Below are 20,125 nucleotides of genomic sequence, written 5' to 3' on the forward strand. Positions count from 1 at the left end.
AGATAGTGGGTGCTGTTAGGTGGGGGAAGGCTGGGGAAGGGAGGAGATATGGAATGATGGAACTTCAAGAATTTTCTGGTCAGGAGTCTGCTGGGTGGGAAGGAGTGGGGAAAAGAGGGTGGGGCTGCTGGGCAGGGGGCATGGTGGCTGCGGAGCAGGGGGGAAAAGGGGGAAGTCGGGATTCTGAGTATGAAGAGGTGGGAAAGTGGTGATCAGGGGTCATCTGGGCAGGGAGGGGGAGAGAGGAGGAAGGGAACTGGGTGAGTCAAGCTGGGTAAAGAGGGAGCACGGGGTAGAGGATGCAGCCAGAGGGCTTGCGAATGCTGGGTAGAGATACGAGTGTGGGAGGGGATGACTGAAAGAGTAGTTTGGAGAAATGTGAGATGATGGAAGCATGGAGGGGGAGTGGCAGGGTGCAAGAGCCAGAAGATGTCAGTTGTGGGATGCGCATTTCTTCTAGCTTTGTATTTTGCTTAGTGTAGGAGGAAATGCATTTCTGTTTCAAGTTCTCCACTTTTGCACTGCATACAGAGGGGCTTCTTGGGGTTTCCATTCCAGTTTATGTCTCCGCATTTGTAATTTGTGGTCTTTTATTCTGTATTTGGTGAAGAGCAGTCTGTCTATTCTACGTGTATGACGTAGGAATTTGCATCAGTCTTATTTGTGCTGTTTTCTCCATAGGACATGCATAGGTAGTGCACTGCTAGGGCTATTGCCCTTTGAGTCCTTGGCATTAGTGCTGCTATGATACGGCAGGTTTGCTATTCATGTGCTGAGTTGTTTTATTTTGGGGGGGGGAGCGGGGGTTCTGTTTTTTTTTATTTTACAATGCCCCTGGTAGTAGAGGGAATTTGTGTTGCTGTTATTGAGTTACACCAGAATCAGAATATCATTTTTGGAATGGTGAATTGTATGGGGACATGTCCTGCACCCATTGTTGGGGGGGTGGGGGATTCCATGATGATGAAGGGTTCAGTGTACCGTGCATGTGAGCATCTTCTGTCAGGTGTTTCCCGAGGGAATAAAGGTTGAGAACCACGTTGTTCGGAGGTTTTCCCCTGTACTGCATCAATGACAAAAATCTGACAAATCAACCCTAAGCGTGAAGAATGCCTTTAAATGGCAAATTATATGGGCCATTTCATTTTAGGACTAAATCTGATAAAGCCTGAAAGCAGATGTCTTCCCCTCAAATAACTGTGAGTGCTCCATGGACAAACAGGAACAAATTCAATCCCACAAGTGGAGTGAGATCTTGTTTGTCTGATTTGTCCTATAGAGAACACCTGTTACAGGTAAGCAGCTTTGCTATCATAAAAGGAGAGGCCAGCCTAGTCTTCCTCCCGTCTAGCATACTGGATGGAAAATGACTCAGCTGGTCACGCAGCTGAGTCACACACATACACAAGTCACATATAAAACTTGCTTATGCATGTGTCACTGATTTCTTGACTTGAATTTATCAAAACCTGGTGTCCTAAACATGCAACATTAAGCAAGAACATATTTTCCAGTAAACGTTAAGTAGCATGGTTGCCATATTTAGTCCCTTTGAACATGTAGAAATAAAGATCAACAAATAACTCCAAGTGATGCTTTATTGGACTAACGCAATACATTTCTGACTTGTTTTTCCAGATCAGATCTAAGCGTTAACTCTTGAAAGCTAGTTAGAAAGTCCAATGAAAAGATCTCGCCTACAACTTTTAATTCTGGTGGGAGTGAAAGCAACTTTAAGCCATGTGCCATGAAAAGTGATATATATAGAGGGCATGATGGGGATGTCGCCACCAAGCACCAGGTTACCCTGGGTAGCGGCTCGTAAACGTATTGCCATTTGAGGCGCCGTGTTAAATGGTTGAGCGGTTCCACTGGTACAATGAAAGCCGGGTTGAGACAGGCCTGATGAGGGAGTTAGGGGGATACTTTCTGCTCCATCCTTGCCCGTACTTCACCAGTTCTATGGAGAATTGGGAGGGAAATGCTGTCATTTGGCAACTCCAGGGAAGTGCCAATGGTATATTTTGTGTGTGTGTGTTGTTTCCCCATCTGAAGTGACCAAAGCTTAATGTAATAAAATTCCCGTTTCTGTCATTTAGTGCACACTGAATGATCTGAGCCGGGCTCAACCACAGAGAAAACAAATCTGAAACACGGCACGGTGAAAGACGTTGACATGCACAGCCCCTAGTAAATGGCGGGATTTCACTCCTCCACAGTTTCCCTGCCTCTCCCCGGGCCCAGGTTTGCCGTTTCGCCTGCCCCTCTCGTCCCCTTTTAGAACCCAGCTGGGGCCTGCATATTCGGTGCTCCTGTGAAACAGAATGACACATGCCTGTGAGAGCAGAGCGCAGCTGGTTTCTGGGAGCGGACCAAAGCTTTCATGTTTCCTGATTCGTCTTTTACTCTTGCCAGCTGAGAGTTTGCACAGTGCCTCCAATAGGTTCTCATTTTCTGAGAGAGATGTAGGTTTTGGGGAGGGGAGGAAATAGGGAATACAAGTGCCCGGCTTTCAATGTTTACAATTTGAGCAGACTCTGTATTACAGAACGCCCCTTTCCCTGGGTGACTAGGGAGAGGAAAGTTTCCCTCCGTGACTTACAAGGCCCAGATTATACTGTCAAAACACAACTTGCCCATCGAGGATAACAAAACAAACAGGCAAATGACACAGCTACCGATCAGCAGGCAAGTTCAAGCATTTGGATGAGATCTTTGGATGGAGGAAATCCACAGATTGTGCGAATTCGTTTTAGTTCTCAACAATTTTTCAGGGCCTTTTGAGGCACTGGCCATGCCTATAGCTGCATGGAGCCTGAACTCCCAGAAATTCCACTTACATCCGTGTCCCTGTAGGCCCCCATGGGGCTCTGATGCAGCACTCTGATGCATAATGGTAGGAGTCGGGAAGGGAGAACCTGTTTCCTTCCTTCTCCCCAAAAGTGAAATATAAATCAGAATTAAAGGGGGGGGGGGGGGGGAGTTGCCAATGGGAGGGCTTTTTCAATCTGTAACCTTTTATTATTATTGCCAACTGCAGTCATATATATGGGACTCTGACAGGCTCATGCCTGGACCATATCCTTAGGTGTTATATTGAAATATTTTACATAGAAGTCACAAATTGCAACCAAAAAATCACAAATAACAACACTCAGTAAGTGACAACAGTTTGTGTCATTCGTAATTTAGCACGTTTATACTCGTGAATTCTCATTAGAAAGCAAGAGGGGCATCCTTACCGTTGGCGATTTTAATTACCGGCTGAATTATATCAATTCTGCTGTGGTAGGTACTGCTGCATTACTTGCACAAGAAGGTGAATTATCTTTACCAGTTCCCCCCATGGCATAATATTGTGGATTGGTGCCATTCTCAAATGTAGAATCTTATGCATACAAGATGATGGTAACTTTAAAATATGCCTATGGGCGCATGAGCACGCACACGCTTGAATTTTAAATCGTGTGCATGGTTGTGCACTCATGATTTTAAATACACTTACCACGCGTATGTCCCTTTTTCTGCTATATCATTTCTCACGCTGACCTCTTAATGGGCCCAGCTAAACAGAAAGCCATCCTGGACTGGCCCTTGCTGGTCAGTCTTCAGGCGTTACAACACTTCATGAGATTTATTTACTATTACCACCAGTTTATTCCAGGGTATTCCACCCTAGCCTTCCCACTTACTGCCTTGACCAGGAAACTGGTGGATACTCGGACTGTGATCCCGAGAGGCTATCAAAGCCTTTTAGGAGCTAAAACATGCTTTCACTCAAGGTCCCTGCCTATGACACCCAGATCCTGAATGTCCCTTCATTGTGGAGGTAGATGTATCTACACTCGGTGTAGGGGCAGTTCTCAGTCAACATGATTTCTAAAGGACTTTACTACCTTGCTCTTCCTTCTCCAGGAAGCTTTCTCCAGCAGAAAGGAATTACATGATTGGTGACCGTGAACTCCTGGCAGTCAAGATGACTTTGGAGGAATGGTGACACCTTTTGGAAGGGACCATCTATTCAGACTATAAGAACCTAGAGTACCTTCAGCAAGTCCAACAACTCAATTCCAGACAAGCTCGCTGGTCTCTTTTCTTTGTTGGTTTGATTGTGAGCTCCTACCAACCAGTTACAAAGAATCTGTGGGAAGATGTGCTCTCCTGCTCCTTTCCAATGGAAGATGTAATGGAAGTACCTCAACACATCATCAATCCTGCAAGAATCATCCTCGCTTCTGCCACTTCTGTCCCTGCTGAGAAGACAGTTGTCCCTAAAAGGCCTCTGGAAAAAAATGTTGAAATAGGCGCACAACTCTTGCATCACTGGACATCCAGGAATATCCTGAACTCTCAATCTTCTTTGGTGCCAATATTGGTGCCCCCAAGTAAAAAAAGATGTGAAGGACTACGTGGACTCCTGTCCTACTTGTGCATAGAACAAACCAGTTTGTGCCTGACCCTGGGGGTTGTTATAACCCGTTCCTGGTCCCCAGGGAACCATGGACCCACATTTTCAAAGATTTCATTGTAGATTTTCCTCTCACATGGCTCCACTGTGATATGTGTCATTGTGGACAGATTCTCTAAAATGGCTCATTACCTTCAGACCCTGAACTGGCCCATCTCTTCGTCCAACATGTGTTCAGATTATTCAGATTACACGGCCTCCTATGTCCCATCCTGTCCTATAGGGGCATTCAATTTACTGCTCGCTATTGGAAGGTTCTCTGCTGGAAGTTAGCCATCACTTTTGAGTTCACCACAGCCTACTACCCTCAGGGCAATGGGCAGACTGAAAGGATTAATCAGGTCCTCGATACCTTTCTTCAACTATATATATGTTAACAAACAAAAGGCAAGACAACAAAAGGCAAGACAACTGGGCCATTCTGTTATTTTGGGCAGAGTTTTCACAACAACCAAGTGAACAGTGCCACCAGTTCTTCTCCTTTCCAGATCGTCTTTGGGAAACAGCCATGGATACTGCTTCCTCTGCCTCTCACTATAAACTGCCCCACAGCCCATCACACTGCAGAAGAACTACAAGATCTATGGAAACACACTAACCAATTAATCTCATGGGCAGCTGCTAAGGCCAAAAAGTATGCAAACGCTCAATGTCAACCAGCACCACAGTTTAAAGTGGGTGATCTCGTCTGGCTAAGCACCCAACATTTACACCTCCAAGTGCCCTCGCTCTACTTGGCATCCCAGTTCATCGGACCCTACCCTGTCCAACAACAAGTGGGACCTGTAACTTATCAGCTAAAGCTTCCCATCACTCTAAGAATCCATAATGTCTTCCATGTCTCCCTATTTAAACCACTGGTCCTTTCCTGGCCCTCCAGAAAGCCTTCACCACTGATGGATATAACCTCAGAGGAAGAGACACAATATGAGGTACAAGAGATCTTGAACTCATGTATTCGCTGGAACGAATTAAAACATCTCATCACGTGGAAGCACTTCGGACCAGAGAATTATTGGGAGCTTGCAACCAACCTCAAGGCATCACTCCTCATAAAGAGTTCCACAGAAAATTCCCCTCCAAAGCAAAGTCTCAGACCCTTAGGAGGGGGCTTAAGAGAAGGGGTACTGTTATATTCCATGCAGTGTTGTAGCCAGAAATGAATTTTTTTTTTGGGGGGGGCCCAAGGTTAATATGGGTAGGCAGTTGACATACAAGTCTAGGCCCTACTATTTGTACTCTTATAAAAAAAATAATGCCTTAGAGTGCATCTAACAATGGATTTCTAAGTAATCACGAGTGGTGCTTTAAAATATTTTAATTCTATTTCAAGCACTTACCAGCATTAAAAATACCTTACTAATCTATATTAATTTATTTTATATTTATTGCAGTTTATAAATACACATCATGTAAAAAGTAACAGACTTTTAACAGAAACATCAGATCCAATTACGTAATAAAACAAATATCAATGTATTCTTTTATGAATCCTCTTTCCAAAAATGCAGAGAATATCATAACTACAATAAAATAGCAATAATCATAATTTAAGATTTGCAACAGGTACAGAACAGAACTAGGACATGCAAAAATATATTCAAATGCTGGTGCCACCTCAGTGACAGCAAAACAAACTCCCTCCAATGCTAAACACTTTGAGAAGTAAGACAAATCCCTACAAAAACAAAAAAAAAACCACCTAGAACCTTCCCATGCCATACCATAACAGCAGTAACTCTCAGGACTCAAACAGTAGCAACTTTATCTTAAAAAAAAAAAAAAGGCAGCAAAGGCAAACATTATACCAAGCCCTAGAACACGAATATACTACGTAGCGGCCAAACAGAACAAGCCAAACTGCTACAAATCCCTAATGAGAAACTACACTCTAGCCAACATACTGCACTTCTGTCACACATGTGCAGCACAGACAGAGCCTTACCTAATACAGAATAAGGGGCTACAAATTAGAAACAAACATACAGACAAAACTTAAATAGCCTGAGAACCAGCCTCAGCCTCTGGAATACTGAAGAAATAGCAAAATACAAATATATAAGAAATGCACATTCCCAAAGATGGCATATTCCAATTGCTGAAAGGCAAAATATATATATTTTTTTTACCGTTGTTGTCTGATCTTAATTTTCTTATTGGTTGGTCCCAGTCTTTGTTCCCCTTGTCTATCTTTTCCTAATTCCTTTTTCAGGATCTCTTTTATTCTTTCTGTTTCTTCTTTCTCCTCTTATCTTCTTTCCTTCTACCTTCATACCTACACACAAATTCTCTCTCACATGCACGCTCTGAAACACATGCTTTCTCTTACACAGGTTCCCACTCTTGCATGCTCTCTCTCACATACACACAGGCTCCCACTCTCGTATGCTGTCTCTCACACATGGAGGATCCTATTCTCACATTTATTTATTTATTTATTTATTGGTTTTTATATACCGCCGCTCATCAGAGATATCACGTCGGTGTACATAGAACAAAATCCGCAATTGCGTTTTACATAAAACAGTAAGAAAATCAACTGAGAAAACTTTACATTAAAAACTGTTAAATGTAACAACAACAAAACAAATTATAAAATATAAATAGATATATAATGATAATATTATATAAAGTAGTTATAACATTACAATTTATAACAGAGTCAAGGGAGAATAAGGGGGGGGCAAGGGAAGGAGAGGATAAAAATTTGGGTAGGGGAGGAAAAGAGAAAGGTGTGAGGGGAAGGGATTATATACAAGTGGGGCTGCAAATGAGCAAATTCTTCAGTTTTATAAATGGAAAGGAAGGAGCTAGGGTGAAAAAGGTAGGAAAGAGCCTAGTGTTGGCTGTTGTAAAGAGGAGGTGTGAGAGGTTAGAGGAAAAGGGGGGTGTCGTCTTCCGAGGTTAAACTTAATGGAAAAGAGAGAGAGGAGGTAGAGGTAGAGAGGAGAGGGAGAAGGGAGTAAAGCAAGAACATGTGCAGATCATGTGTAGGCTTTTGTGAATAGCCATGTCTTGAGCTTTTGTTTAAAGGTTTTTGGAGACAGTTCCAAGCGTAAGTCAGTAGGCATAGAATTCCATAGCATAGGGCCAGCTAGGGATATGGCACGAGCTTTGGTGGATACATGTTTGAAGAGTTTTGGTGAGGGGGTTTGCAGGGTGGCTATGTAGGGTTTTCTAGTAGGCCTGCTGGAGTTCCTGAATTGAAAGGAATTGGAGGGCCAGTTCTTGAGTTGAAAGGAATTGGAGGGCCAGTTCATTTCTGGGTTATGGAGGGATTTGTGGATAAGTGATAATATCTTGTACTGTATACGATAATGGATAGGGAGCCAGTGTAGGTCTTTAAGAATAGGAGTGATGTGTTCTTTGATGGGCGTATTCGTGAGGATACGTGCTGCAGTATTTTGTAAGATTTGTAGTGGGTGTATGGCATTTTTAGGCAGGCCCACTAGCAAAGCATTACAATAATCAATTTTAGAAAAAACCATGGCTTGTAACACAGTACGAAAATCGGAGAAGTGTAGTAGTGGTTTAAGTTTTTTGAGTGTATGGATCTTGAAAAAACACTCCTTGAGGGTAGCATTAATAAATTTTTTGAGAGACATTTGATCATCCAATACAACTCCAAGGTCACGGACTTGTTGGGTGAAGTGTGTGTGTGATGGTATAGTGAGTGATGTAGGTATAGCCTGTGGGGGTGTAGGGGGTGAGATAACCATGAGTTCAGTTTTTGTAGCGTTAAGGGCAAGCTGAATAGAATTTAGGAGGTTGTTTATTGAGGTAAGAGTAGTGTGCCAGATATCCAGGGTTTTTGGAATAGATTCTGTGATGGGAATAAGAATTTGTACGTCATCAGCATACAAATAGTGTGGTAGCTTGAGGTTAGAAAGGAGTTGGCAGAGGGGTAGGAGGTAGACATTGAAAAGTGTAGATGAAAGTGAGGAGCCTTGAGGTACTCCCTGCCCAAGGGGGATTTCCTTAGATTCATGGTTACCAAATTTAACTCTGTAATGTCTGTCGCTGAGGTAGGAACTGAACCATTTGTGGGCGCGGTCGGTTATACCTATATCAGAGAGACGCTGGAGGAGAATCTGATGACTTACAGTGTCAAACGCAGCCGAGATATCAAGTATCACTAGTAGATGGGAAACTCCTTTATCTAAACTTTGCAATACGTAATCAGAGAGTGAGAGAAGAAGTGTTTCTGTACTGTGTAATTTGCGGAAACCAAATTGGGATGGAGAGAGGATTTGTTGCTCATCTAAGTAGTTACTAAGTTGACGGTTAATGGTTTTTTCTAGAATTTTTGCAATAAAAGGAAGATTAGAGATGGGGCGGTAGTTGGTCAGATCGGAGGGGTCAAGCTTAGGTTTTTTTAGGGCAGGTTTAAGGATGGCTTGTTTTAGTGGGAAAGGTACGGTACCAGAATCAATGGAGGCATTGATTATCTTTGAGATAGGCGGGGCTATTAGGTCTGGTATGGTGAGGAGAAGTTTTGTGGGGATAGTATCAGAGGGGTGTGATGATGGTCTTGCTTTTTTAAGTATGTATTCTATTTCCATTGCAGTCATGTGTTCAAACTTTGTAAGTTTTGTAGAGAGTTTACTAGATTGCACAGTATAGCTATTCTGGGGAGAGTGGGGAATAAAGGGAAAGCGTGTCATGATTTTGTTAACTTTATCGTGGAAGTGCTCAGCCAGTTGCTCACATTTGTTTTTAGCTTCTTCTTCAGGAATGATATTTGGAGTGAGGTTGGTGAGTGAGGTAACATAATCAAATAGGGTTTTGGGGTTGAATTGGTATTGATGTATTTTGATAGCATAGAAATTTTTTTAGCCAAGTTTATTTCATTATTGTAATTATATAAGGAGGTTTTGTAGCGTGCCAGAAGGGTTGGGGAAGGGTTTTTACGCCAGTTTTTTTCAGCGTTTCTAAGGGCTTGTTTTTGTTCTTTTAGTGTGGTATTGTACCAGGGTTTTTTTGTGTTTTTTTGAGAGGAAAGTTGTTTGTTAATAAAGGGGCAGATTTTATCCGCAACTGATAGTGTGTGTTCATTCCATGATGCTAGGGCTGTATCAGCATTGATAAGATTAAGGTTGTTAAGAGAATCTGACAGCGCTGTAGTAAGCTCATCTTTGTTGCAGGATTTGCGGATTTGTATAGTTGTAGATATATCTGGAGGAGGGGGGGGGCCTTTCCAGGGTGTTGGAAGTTCTTATGATATAATGGTCAGACCAAGGAATGGGTGAGCATGTTAGAGAATTAGTAGTAATATATTGGTTAATGAAAACTAAATCGAGTGAGTGGCCGGCTTTGTGAGTGGGCGAATTGATAATTTGATTAAATCCTAGAGATTTCATAGCTTCGAGGAAGGAGGAGCAGCTAGGTGAGAGCGGGATAGTATCCACATGCAAATTAAAATCACCTAAGATGATGGCTGGGGAGTCAATCGAGATGTTTTTAGCTATATATTCAATTAAGGCAGAGGGGTTGCTGCTAAGCGTACCTGGGGGGGCATAAATTAGACATATTTGAATGTTAGGCGCTTTAAACAAACCAATTTCAAGTTTTGGTGGTGGAGATGTAGTTTGAAGGGTGAGTTTAAATTGTTTCTTAGAGGCTATTAAAATGCCTCCACCCTTCTTTTTGGGTCTGGGGATGGAAACGATGTCATAGGCATTGTTGGGAAGCTGGTTTAGGAGCACATTATCGGTGTCTTTTAACCAGGTTTCAGTTATTGCCAATATGTCAGGTGTTTCGTCCAGAAGGAGGTCGTTAATAATAGAGGTTTTTTTGTTTAGTGACTGGGTGTTAAACAGAATGAGAGATAATGCGGTGAGTCCGATAATTTGGGTGAGTGGGGGGGCAATCATAGTGGTGTGAATGGATTTAAGGTATGAGCGGTGGCGTGAGGCGTAGTGAGTTGGAGGTCTGTATCTATTGTAATTGAGTATCGGGATGTTTAGCATGATTGAACCAGGGAAAGATAAGAGAAAGGTGGTAGAATAGTTTCTCAAACAGTTAAGGTAGATTCCAGGGAAGAGGTTGCAGATATAAATTAATTTGGTGGTAGAAGGAGTAGCGAGGAGGGTAGTTAATGCTGGAGAGATAAGATAGAAATACAGTTAGTGGGTTGATGATATCAGATGTTTATACAGTTGCTTAAAGTAAAACCAAGTATGATATTAGTAGGTAACATTTAGTGACATGAGACATCTAAGCGTGCTCAAAACCAAATAAAGGAGTTAGAATATATGGTGCAATTGAAGAGCGTAGTAGTGTTGTCAATGCTACGACTGGTAGATGGTAGTCTGCAGCTTCAGTTTGCTGGGGTAGTTTTCTAGACCCCAACAGGCCGCCTGTTAGAGCACACTAGGAGGTTGACACTGTGTATTCTCTCGGATAGTTGGTTCGGTGTCCAGATGGGTGCTTCAAGTTAGATATATTAGCAAGGGGAAGCTGGTCCGTCACTCTTTCCCTGGCTCCGTCCCAGTATTGGGGCGGCAGTACGCAGAGAGAGGTGATAGTCCAGGGGGTTCAAGGCGGGCCACAAGGGGCTGTCAAAGGGGGCTGCTCGAAGGGGCGCTCAAAGGGGCAAGCCCCTTTGTCGCGCTCCTTCGGCGCGCGGCGCCGGAGCTGCAGTGAATTTAAAGGGCCCCTGTGCCCTTTGCGATTGGCTGGAGGTGAGTGTTAGTAGGCGGGCCTTAATCCGGTCGGATCGGCGGGTCGGCGGGCCTACTCTCCGGTCGGGTCGGCGGCAGGACGGCGCGGTAGGCCGCGTGGTCGCCCTCGGACCCAGCGGGGGCAAGGGAGAAATTAGAGGCCTTACCCCGATGGGTCCCTGGCGCCGATCGCGCAGGCCCTCCCTCGTTCCGGATGCCGCGTGGGGAGAAGAGTCGCCGGAGCTAGTTGCACGGGAAGAGGCTGTTCGCTGGAGCTGCACTGAATTTAAAGGGCCCCTGTGCCCTTTGCGATTGGCTGGAGGTGAGTGTTAGTAGGCGGGCCTTAATCCGGTCGGATCGGCGGGTCGGCGGGCCTACTCTCCGGTCGGGTCGGCGGCAGGACGGCGCGGTAGGCCGCGTGGTCGCCCTCGGACCCAGCGGGGGCAAGGGAGAAATTAGAGGCCTTACCCCGATGGGTCCCTGGCGCCGATCGCTCAGGCCCTCCCTCGTTCCGGATGCCGCGTGGGGAGAAGAGTCGCCGGAGCTAGTTGCACGGGAAGAGGCTGTTCGCTGGAGCTGCACTGAATTTAAAGGGCCCCTGTGCCCTTTGCGATTGGCTGGAGGTGAGTGTTAGTAGGCGGGCCTTAATCCGGTCGGATCGGCGGGTCGGCGGGCCTACTCTCCGGTCGGGTCGGCGGCAGGACGGCGCGGTAGGCCGCGTGGTCGCCCTCGGACCCAGCGGGGGCAAGGGAGAAATTAGAGGCCTTACCCCGATGGGTCCCTGGCGCCGATCGCGCAGGCCCTCCCTCGTTCCGGATGCTCTTTCACATGCAGGCTCCCTCTCACAGACACACAAGCTCACACTCTTATATTCTCTCTCACAGGTTCACATTCCCACACAAACACACAGGCTCTCACATATAGGTTCACAAACACACACACACATACTCTCCCTCACATGCAGGCTTCCAACTCCACGCACATACTCCCCCTCACACAGCTTCTCCATTCTTAAGTTCTCTCACATACACACACTTCCTGGCAGGTTCCCAGTCACACCAACACCCCCTTCTCCCAGGCAGGCTCATATACAGATACCAATACACCCTTCCCCCATGCAGGCTCCCAGTCACACTAAAACCCCTTTCTCCCAGGCAGGCTCACACACACACACGGCAGGCTCCCATTCACTCGAAAACACGTCCAGACAGTCTCCCCATGAGGAGCAGAAGGGTGAGCCCATTCTGCTGCTGATCCTTTGTGTGCTGGCCCCTGCGCTATTCAAAACTCTTGTGGCCATCATTTCCTCTATTCTGATCTCTTGCATCGTGAGATCAGATAGAGCACATGATAGCCGCAAGCGTTTTCAATTCAGTAGGGCTGACACATGAGGAGGAGCAGGTGAATTGGCTGTCTCCAGTTGGGTTTTGTGGCTTGAATGAATGAATGAATTATTTATTTATTTATTTATTTATTTATTTAAAGTTTTTTCTATACCGGCATTCGCGATGAATATCGCATCATGCCGGTTTACAATTAACAAGAGGTGAAGGAACAAAGTAATAATAAAATAATAATAATAAACATTAACAGGTGCTGACAAAAGGTTGCAGTTACAATAAAACAAGGGAATTACACAACTTGGAGCAGTGAAAAGGAGCTAGGAATTAAACATAGAGAACAAATTTGCCAATTAATGGTGTGAACTAAGTTACAGCATTTGCAACGTTAATGAATTGCCCTGTTGAGGTGGTTATTAATTACCATGTTAAGAAAAAGTCTAAGCGTTAGTTAATGGTGAATTAAGGTTCAGTTAGTGTCTGGAAAGGCTTTCATAAATAACCACGTTTTGAGTCATTTCCTAAATGTAGGAATTTATTTGCCAGCCAGGCCTCATTGTGGTGGGACGCCATCGAATGATGCCACGTGGCAGGATGCCGCCAGGACCACTACCTCCAGACCGCCCTCTCCTAGGTACGCATGCACCTGAAGTTAACAGCATTAAAGGGCCTGTGGTGGGAAAAGCTGTTAATCAATAGGGAATAGCCACTGCTTTTTGCCGGCATTAGTAACGTGGGAACTATTTAATGTTTGGGTACCTACCAGGAACTTGTATCCTGGATTGATCACTGTTGGAAACAGGAAACTGGGCTTGATGGACCCTCAGTCTGACTCAGTATGGCAACTTTTTATATGTGGGAGGCTTGAAGAAGAGGTGTGTATGTGTATGAAACTTGGAGAGGAATGTGTGTGAGGAAAGGAGCGTGAGGTGTTTGTGTGAGAGACTTAAGGATGACTGTGTGTGAGGAGGGGGCACGAGGCATGTATGTCTGAGAGATGGGGAATGATGTTTGTGAGGAGGGGGTGTGAGGCATATTTGTACAAGAGATTTGAGGAAGGAGCCTTGAGGTTTGTATGTGTGAGAAACTTGGAGTGGGATGTGTGTGAGGAGGGGAGCATGAGGTGTATATGTCCAGGAGATTTGAGGAGAAAAGCTTGAGTGAATGTGTGAGAGACTGGAGAAGGGATGTGTGTGAGGAGGGGAGCCTGAGGTGTCTTGAGGAGGAATGAGGAGTCTTGAGGAGGAATGAATGTGAGGAGCAGGTGCATGAGGTTTGTGTATGTATGGAGAAGGGATTGTTTGTGTGAGGAAGAGGGTGTGAGGTGAATATGTGTAAGAGATTTGAGGAGGGATGTGTACGAGGAGGGGAGCCTGAGATGTGTATGTGTGAGAGATGGGAAGGGATGTGTATGAGGAGGGGGGCATGAGGTGTATATGTAAGAGAGATTTGAGGAGTGGAGCTTGAGAAGTGAATGTGTGAGAGTCTTCAGAATGGATGTGTGCGAGGAAGGGGGTGTGAAGTGTTTATGTATATGCAGATTCCAGTCCATTTTTCAGAGACATCTTTAAGAAGAGGAGTCCTGAATTATCAAAAAACCCCCCAAAAAACAGTTAAATGTTTAAACTGAACCTGCGTAGTCAAAAGAGAAATCATAGTTTTGTAGGAACGGATTTGACGAAGAGGGTGGAGGCTATTTATTCTGGTACAAACTCAATTTTTGCTTTTTTTTTTTTTTTTAAATCACTAGAGTCTTTTGTGCTGCGGACTGGTAGATTTCCATATGTCTTTCTACCATGTAACACAAGTGTACCAGGGTACAGTGAGTAAATAAGCTCTTCTGCAGTAACAATAATTCTATCAGGAAGAGGAAGTGGGCAGTGTACTTACACAGAACTGATTGTACCTTTCATGTTAAGAGCATGTTGCTCCAGACATGCTGGCTGCAGGGCCTGGATGGGAACCAGGTGTTACCTGCAAAGAACCCAATTCTAGCAAAACTGGTTTGTTTGCTTAAATGGAGATCCAGCAGGGGAAGGTCTGAGCTGTAGCACTTATCTGTATTTTGGTTTTCCTCAGGTGAACAATGACAGACTCTTCTTTGTGCTCTTAAGCTTGTGCCTGACTCTTGTTTCTCAAGATCTTTTATCGTTGTCTGATTTTCATCTTGAATTAAATAATTTATCCTGTGAGTGCTGTAGAGCTCCACGGAGTACAAAGGTAAATGTTTTCACTCTAAGAAATGTTTTTCTCTTGTTCTCTTCTTCCATTTATGAAGCAGCTTTAATGCGTACTAGGGATGTGCACACTAACAGGCTAATTTTAAAATGAGTGCACAGATGCCCATGCACACGTGTTTCGGCGCGCAAGCTAACATACGATGCCAGCTTTAACGCGCATATGCCAGCTGATTTTATAACATTGCTCGTGCAAGAGGCATTCCTAGTTTTTCCAGTTTGTCCACCAGTTTGCCCAGTCTACCTCGAGGTCATCCAGACTCCCCTGGTTCTACATCCTGCGCGCCTCCTAGTTAACGTAGACGCCTCACCCTGTCGTGTAAACCCCAAACGCGAGGTCTGCAGACTTGCTCCTTATCAGGAACAGCAGAAACGTTACATGGATAACAAGCCAGTGCGTGCTGCGGCCTCCGGTTTTAAAATATGGAGTTACACACGTTACTCTTGGCCCTGCCCTGGAATGCCCTTGCCCCGCCCCCAATTCCGCCCTCTGTCTCATGGGTGTGATCTGGGTGGGGCGGTGCGTGGGCGTTTCAGGGCCTGGCAAAGAGATGTGAATGTAAATACACGCCCCAGCGCACGCCTAGGTCCCCTGCCACGTAACTCTGCTTCTGCTATGGATGACGTGTAAGCTATAAAATAAAAGGATCGAGCCATTTCTGAGGGGTTTAAAGGGTCTGGGGTAACAGGGGAGAGTGTAGGCTATCAAATCGGGGGCGGGGGAGGGTTGGAAGACCTGTTAACTGGGTGAACTGGTGGGTGAACTGGGAAACTGGGAATGGTGTGGGGCGCTCACCCCTTTTGAAATTCCCTGGCTTACGCGGTAGAAGCGGGATTTGCCCGGCCGTTTATAATGTGCACATGTGCGTGCAGCCAGGCTATTTTCAACATGCGCATATATATATGCACTCAAATTATAAAATAGCCATGTTGCTAGGCACAGGCCAACATGTGCAAATGTGTGCCCGCATGCTGATTTGAAAGTTGCCATCTTAGGGGTGGATTTATCAAAATGCTGTAAGAACCGCATGCGATAGCAAAAGGGGCGTGTTTTATGCTAATATAGCATTTATCACAATTTGCACTAATTACCTGTGCGAAGAGCTAAGTTAGCGCAAATTGCGATACCATTTTCAGATTCTGCATTCAACCACCAGGGGACCATTGTTGAGAGAGAGACTGGCTGTAATGTCATGGCCCATAGGTATGTATTTGTATCCCTATGGTAGGCCCGCCTAGTAACTCGAGGTGGGGTTTAGGTAAGAGTGTAGGGGGTTAGGAGCCACTTTGACATTCTACGTGACACCTACGAACAGAACAGTGGTCTCTTGTGAAGATTTGCTGGCCTTCGGAGTGAGGGAACTCACTCCAAGATGAGATTTGGGCAATGTTCTCTCAACCTAGCTTGATGTTCCATCACTCCGAAGGCCAGCAAATCTTCACAAGAGACCACTGTTCTGTTCGTAGGTGTCACGTAGAATGTCAAAGGGGCCCCTAACCCCCTACACTCTTACCTAAACCCCACCTCGAGTTTCTAGGAGGGCCTACCATAGGGATACAAATACCTACCTATGGGCCATGACATTATGGCCAGTCTCTCTCTCTCTCTCTCTCTCTCTCTCTCACTCACTATTGCACCATACGATATGATGCATTAACAGGGCTTTACGCATGCAAAAACACCTTATCGCATTTTGATAAATGACCCCCATAGGTTATATGGTGCTGTGCCTACAGGTAGTGTTATATAAATGATAAATATTATTTCTGGACATTAGATCCCAATGTTCATCTTGAGGCAGATTACAATAACATGTTAATGAACAGAGGCATTGAATAGCTTACAATACATCGGAAATGTGAAATCAGAGTAGTGCTGGGATCCGGGGTGGGAACCCCATTTATGAAAAGTTTAAGACCCAGTTGAGTCCCTGCTGCCTGGATGGGAATTCTGAGCTGGAAGAAGTGAGTCTTAGAGGAAAGCCTGAATGAAAAGCCATACCTTTGCTTTGTTTTTTTAAACCTATAATAACTTGGCACCATTATTACAATGGATTCCTCCTATGAGAATCCCATAGGGGAGGTATTTTTAAATGGAAGGTGCTCCATACAAAGGAGCGGATTGGAACTTGACAAAATATTCTTATAACAGGTCTCACAAACAAAGTGCTTTTCATTGAAGCATGGTCTACCTTCTGATCCAGCAGCGGTACACATTCTTCAAGTATACAAAGTCTGCACATATTCTACACAATGGATAAAGTTTTGCAAGAGGGTGTGTTCTCCTAAGATAATCATGCCCTTGGGAGAGCCAAACTATTCACATGCATCTTGCCTAATATTGCCTCCAGGGAGCTGATTATCTACTGTTAAACTGTAGCCTTTGTCCTTTCTAATTGCTCATCTACTATTAATTATAAAAGAGGCCAATTGACTTAAAAGCTATTCACCTACAGCAAGCTAGCGCTAGCGGTCTTACACAGTAAAGTAGATACCGCTAGTTGTTCCAATAGTGTGCAATGCACTCTGTGACGTGACAAAAAAAAAAAAAGCTCTATAAAATAATTGTTAGCCCTTTGAGTTGGCAGAAGTGCTGCGAGGGATGGCTGGCTGGCTGCCTGGGGGAAGGGGGAGCGAGGTCATGCCACAAGAGGTCTTGTGGGTTTGCCCAGAGGTGAAAGAATCACAGCCCAGTCCCAGGCCTGCCTGCTACCAGTAGAAGGGGCCTGTGAGCTGATGCATATTTGCACATCTTGCAGCAACCTTGCTCACCTCCTCCTGCATGGGCTTTCTCTTACTGTTAGCCCAGGTTTGGACACACGTTTTCGACGCGCTATTACCCCTTACTGTATAAGGGGTAAAGCTAGCGTGTCAAACCCCCCCCCCACCCCCCGAAACTAATAGTGCCCGCAACATGCAAATGCATGTTGATGGCCCTATTAGTTATTCCCGCGCGATACAGAAAGTAAAATGTGCAGCCAAGCCGCACATTTTACTTTCAGAAATTAGTGCCTACCCAAAGGCTGGCATTAATTTTGGCCGGAGGCCCCAAAAGTAAAAATTTAAAAAAAAAAATTAAAAATTGGCCCGTGGCCCGCGGGTCAGAAGACGGACGCTCAATTTTGCTGGCGTCCGTTTTCCAAACCCGTGGCTGTCAGCGGGTTTGAGAACCAATGCTGGAAAAATTGAGCAGCATCGGCTGTCAAACCCACGGACAGCCGCCGCTCCTGTCAAAAAGGAGGCGCTAGGGACGCGTTAGTGTCCCTAGCGCCTCCTTTTACCACGGGCCCTAATTTGCATAGGCCACCCTCCTGAATCGCACGTCCAGGAGAATGGCCTTTGCTGTACTCCAAATGAGGCCTTATCAACGACCTGTACAGGTCCATTGTCACCTCCTTTTTCCTGCTGGTTAAGCTTCTCTCTGTGCGGCCCCAGTATCTCTCAGGTCTTAGAAAACAAAGAGGTAGGCGATCTATGATAGCCGTCAGGAAAACAAAAACACAATAGATGCCTCAGTCTTATTTCAATATTTCACATTGAAACTGAGTGCGGCATACCACCCGAAACATTGATCAAACAATTGATGAAACTTATTGTGTGGAGTTCAACCTAGTATTTGAAGTGTTCAAGCCCCTGAGGCAGCGGCCAACGAGCTGCGAAACTCGGCCTGAGTCGGGCATTCATTGAGCACATCTCTGTTCTAATAAATATTGAAATAAGACTGAGGCATCTATTGTGTTTTTGTTCTCTCAGGTCTTATCCCCTACCTTGTCACATTGCTTCACTGCCTTCATATCGCCTTCACTATCACCCCAAGGTCTTTCTCCTGGTCAATGCACATCAGTCTTTTGCCCCCCAACACATATAGCTCCTTTAGATATCTGCACCCCAACTGAATGACTCTGCACTTCTTGGCATTGAATCCCAGCTGCCAAGACTTAGACCACTCTTCAAGCTTTCTTAGATCACTTCCCATTCTCTCTACTCTTTCAGGTGTGGCCACTCTGTTGCAGATTTTAGTGTCATTCGTAAAAAGACAAACTTTATCTGCTAATCATGTCTAAAACTGGCCCTGAGTGCGGCCCTTTACCAAACAGAAGACCTAGGTTTGGGCCTCCTGTTCATGTGGTGCTATATTTGTGTTTCAGGAAAGGGAGAGCCCTTACATTCTGCAGAAGTAATTCCTACTGGTTGGAGACATTTCTGATGGATTCAGGCCTGAAGAGGGTCTTCCTTCCATTCTTTGATTTGCATGATGTCTTTTTTGCCAAGCACAACTTTGTAGAACATTTTAGTGCCCACCTGCTCCTTTAAACCCTTGTAGAAGAGCAGGTGAAAGCCCTTGTCTGTTTTGTGAGACCCCTAGTGATTTCTTCTCTTGTTTTCTGCAGTAGTCTGCGAGAAGAAGAGCAGTAAACGCATTTCCTGCATTGTTCCTGTAGCATCCTGAAAGATTCCCAAATCTCAACAGCCTCCTAGTCTGGGCTTTCCAAATTCCACAGGAGATTCATGCAGAGCAATCTGGATGCCTCTACTTCTTTCTGACATCAACTCTGACTTGCGACCTTTGAGGACCATGAGTAACTAATCTTCCTTAACTGAGGTACTGAGTTAGTCAGGATCTCCCAGATGAGTTTATGTGTTTGCCACATGAGGATTTTTCTAAGCTGATGGAGGAAAAGGCTTCAGTCTCTAACTGTAACTGCCTTTGCTAGATTGGGAAATTGTATAGCTTCATTTCCAGGCACAGTAACTAAGAATACAATGCTTTACTATGGAATAAACTGTCTCAGGGGAGGTATGGAAAAGCATTCACTGTAATTTCTCCTGTGGCTCTGGACTTGTGTAAGTAGGCCGTACATATAAATATCCTCTTTTGTAAATAAATATGACCTTTATGAAACCACAGCACAATGAGTGGTTTGAATTTGTCAAAGCGTCTCAGCTTGCTAGGGAGAGACATTGGTGGTCTCCTGACTCATTTTCCAACTGGTTCTGATAGTGAAAACTCATCTCCAGAGAGGCCTGGTAAGCCTTACTCAGTGAGTGAGTCACTCTACTTGTCCACTACACCATCTGTTTGATCACCAACTGTTAAAAAGTTAAGAACCCTTTAAACCTGTGTTCTGGACCAATACTCTCTACACTTGTTTACATAAGATTTAGTGTCCTCTGTTTATCAGCAGCAAAATCACCGTCTCAAATTAACATGGTAGATGGCAGCAGATAAGACCAAATTGCTCTATCCAATCTGCCCAGTTGAGTTTCTTTCACTTTGGGTAGATGAGCATATACATTCCCATATGTAACCCAACATCAACTAACCCTGCACCTCACCATCTTTTCTTTGCCTAACCTCTCAACCCTTTACTCACCACTCTTCCTCATTTCTGTCCTAAGCATGTCCAAAATCTGTTA

At 44.8% G+C, this 20,125-nt stretch overlaps 1 long non-coding RNA gene across 1 annotated transcript; it reads left to right on the forward strand.

Moving 5' to 3' along the window:
• Positions 1 to 13,016: 13,016 nt before the first annotated feature.
• Positions 13,017 to 19,596, forward strand: LOC115091369. The gene is made up of 3 exons (XR_003856688.1): positions 13,017 to 13,104; positions 14,550 to 14,690; positions 19,099 to 19,596. It is a non-coding gene; the product is annotated as an uncharacterized LOC115091369 (long non-coding RNA).
• The last annotated feature ends 529 nt before the right edge of the window (positions 19,597 to 20,125 follow it).

This window comes from Rhinatrema bivittatum, chromosome 4, assembly GCF_901001135.1.
Source record: "Rhinatrema bivittatum chromosome 4, aRhiBiv1.1, whole genome shotgun sequence".
Classification (NCBI taxonomy): Eukaryota; Metazoa; Chordata; class Amphibia; order Gymnophiona; family Rhinatrematidae; genus Rhinatrema; species Rhinatrema bivittatum.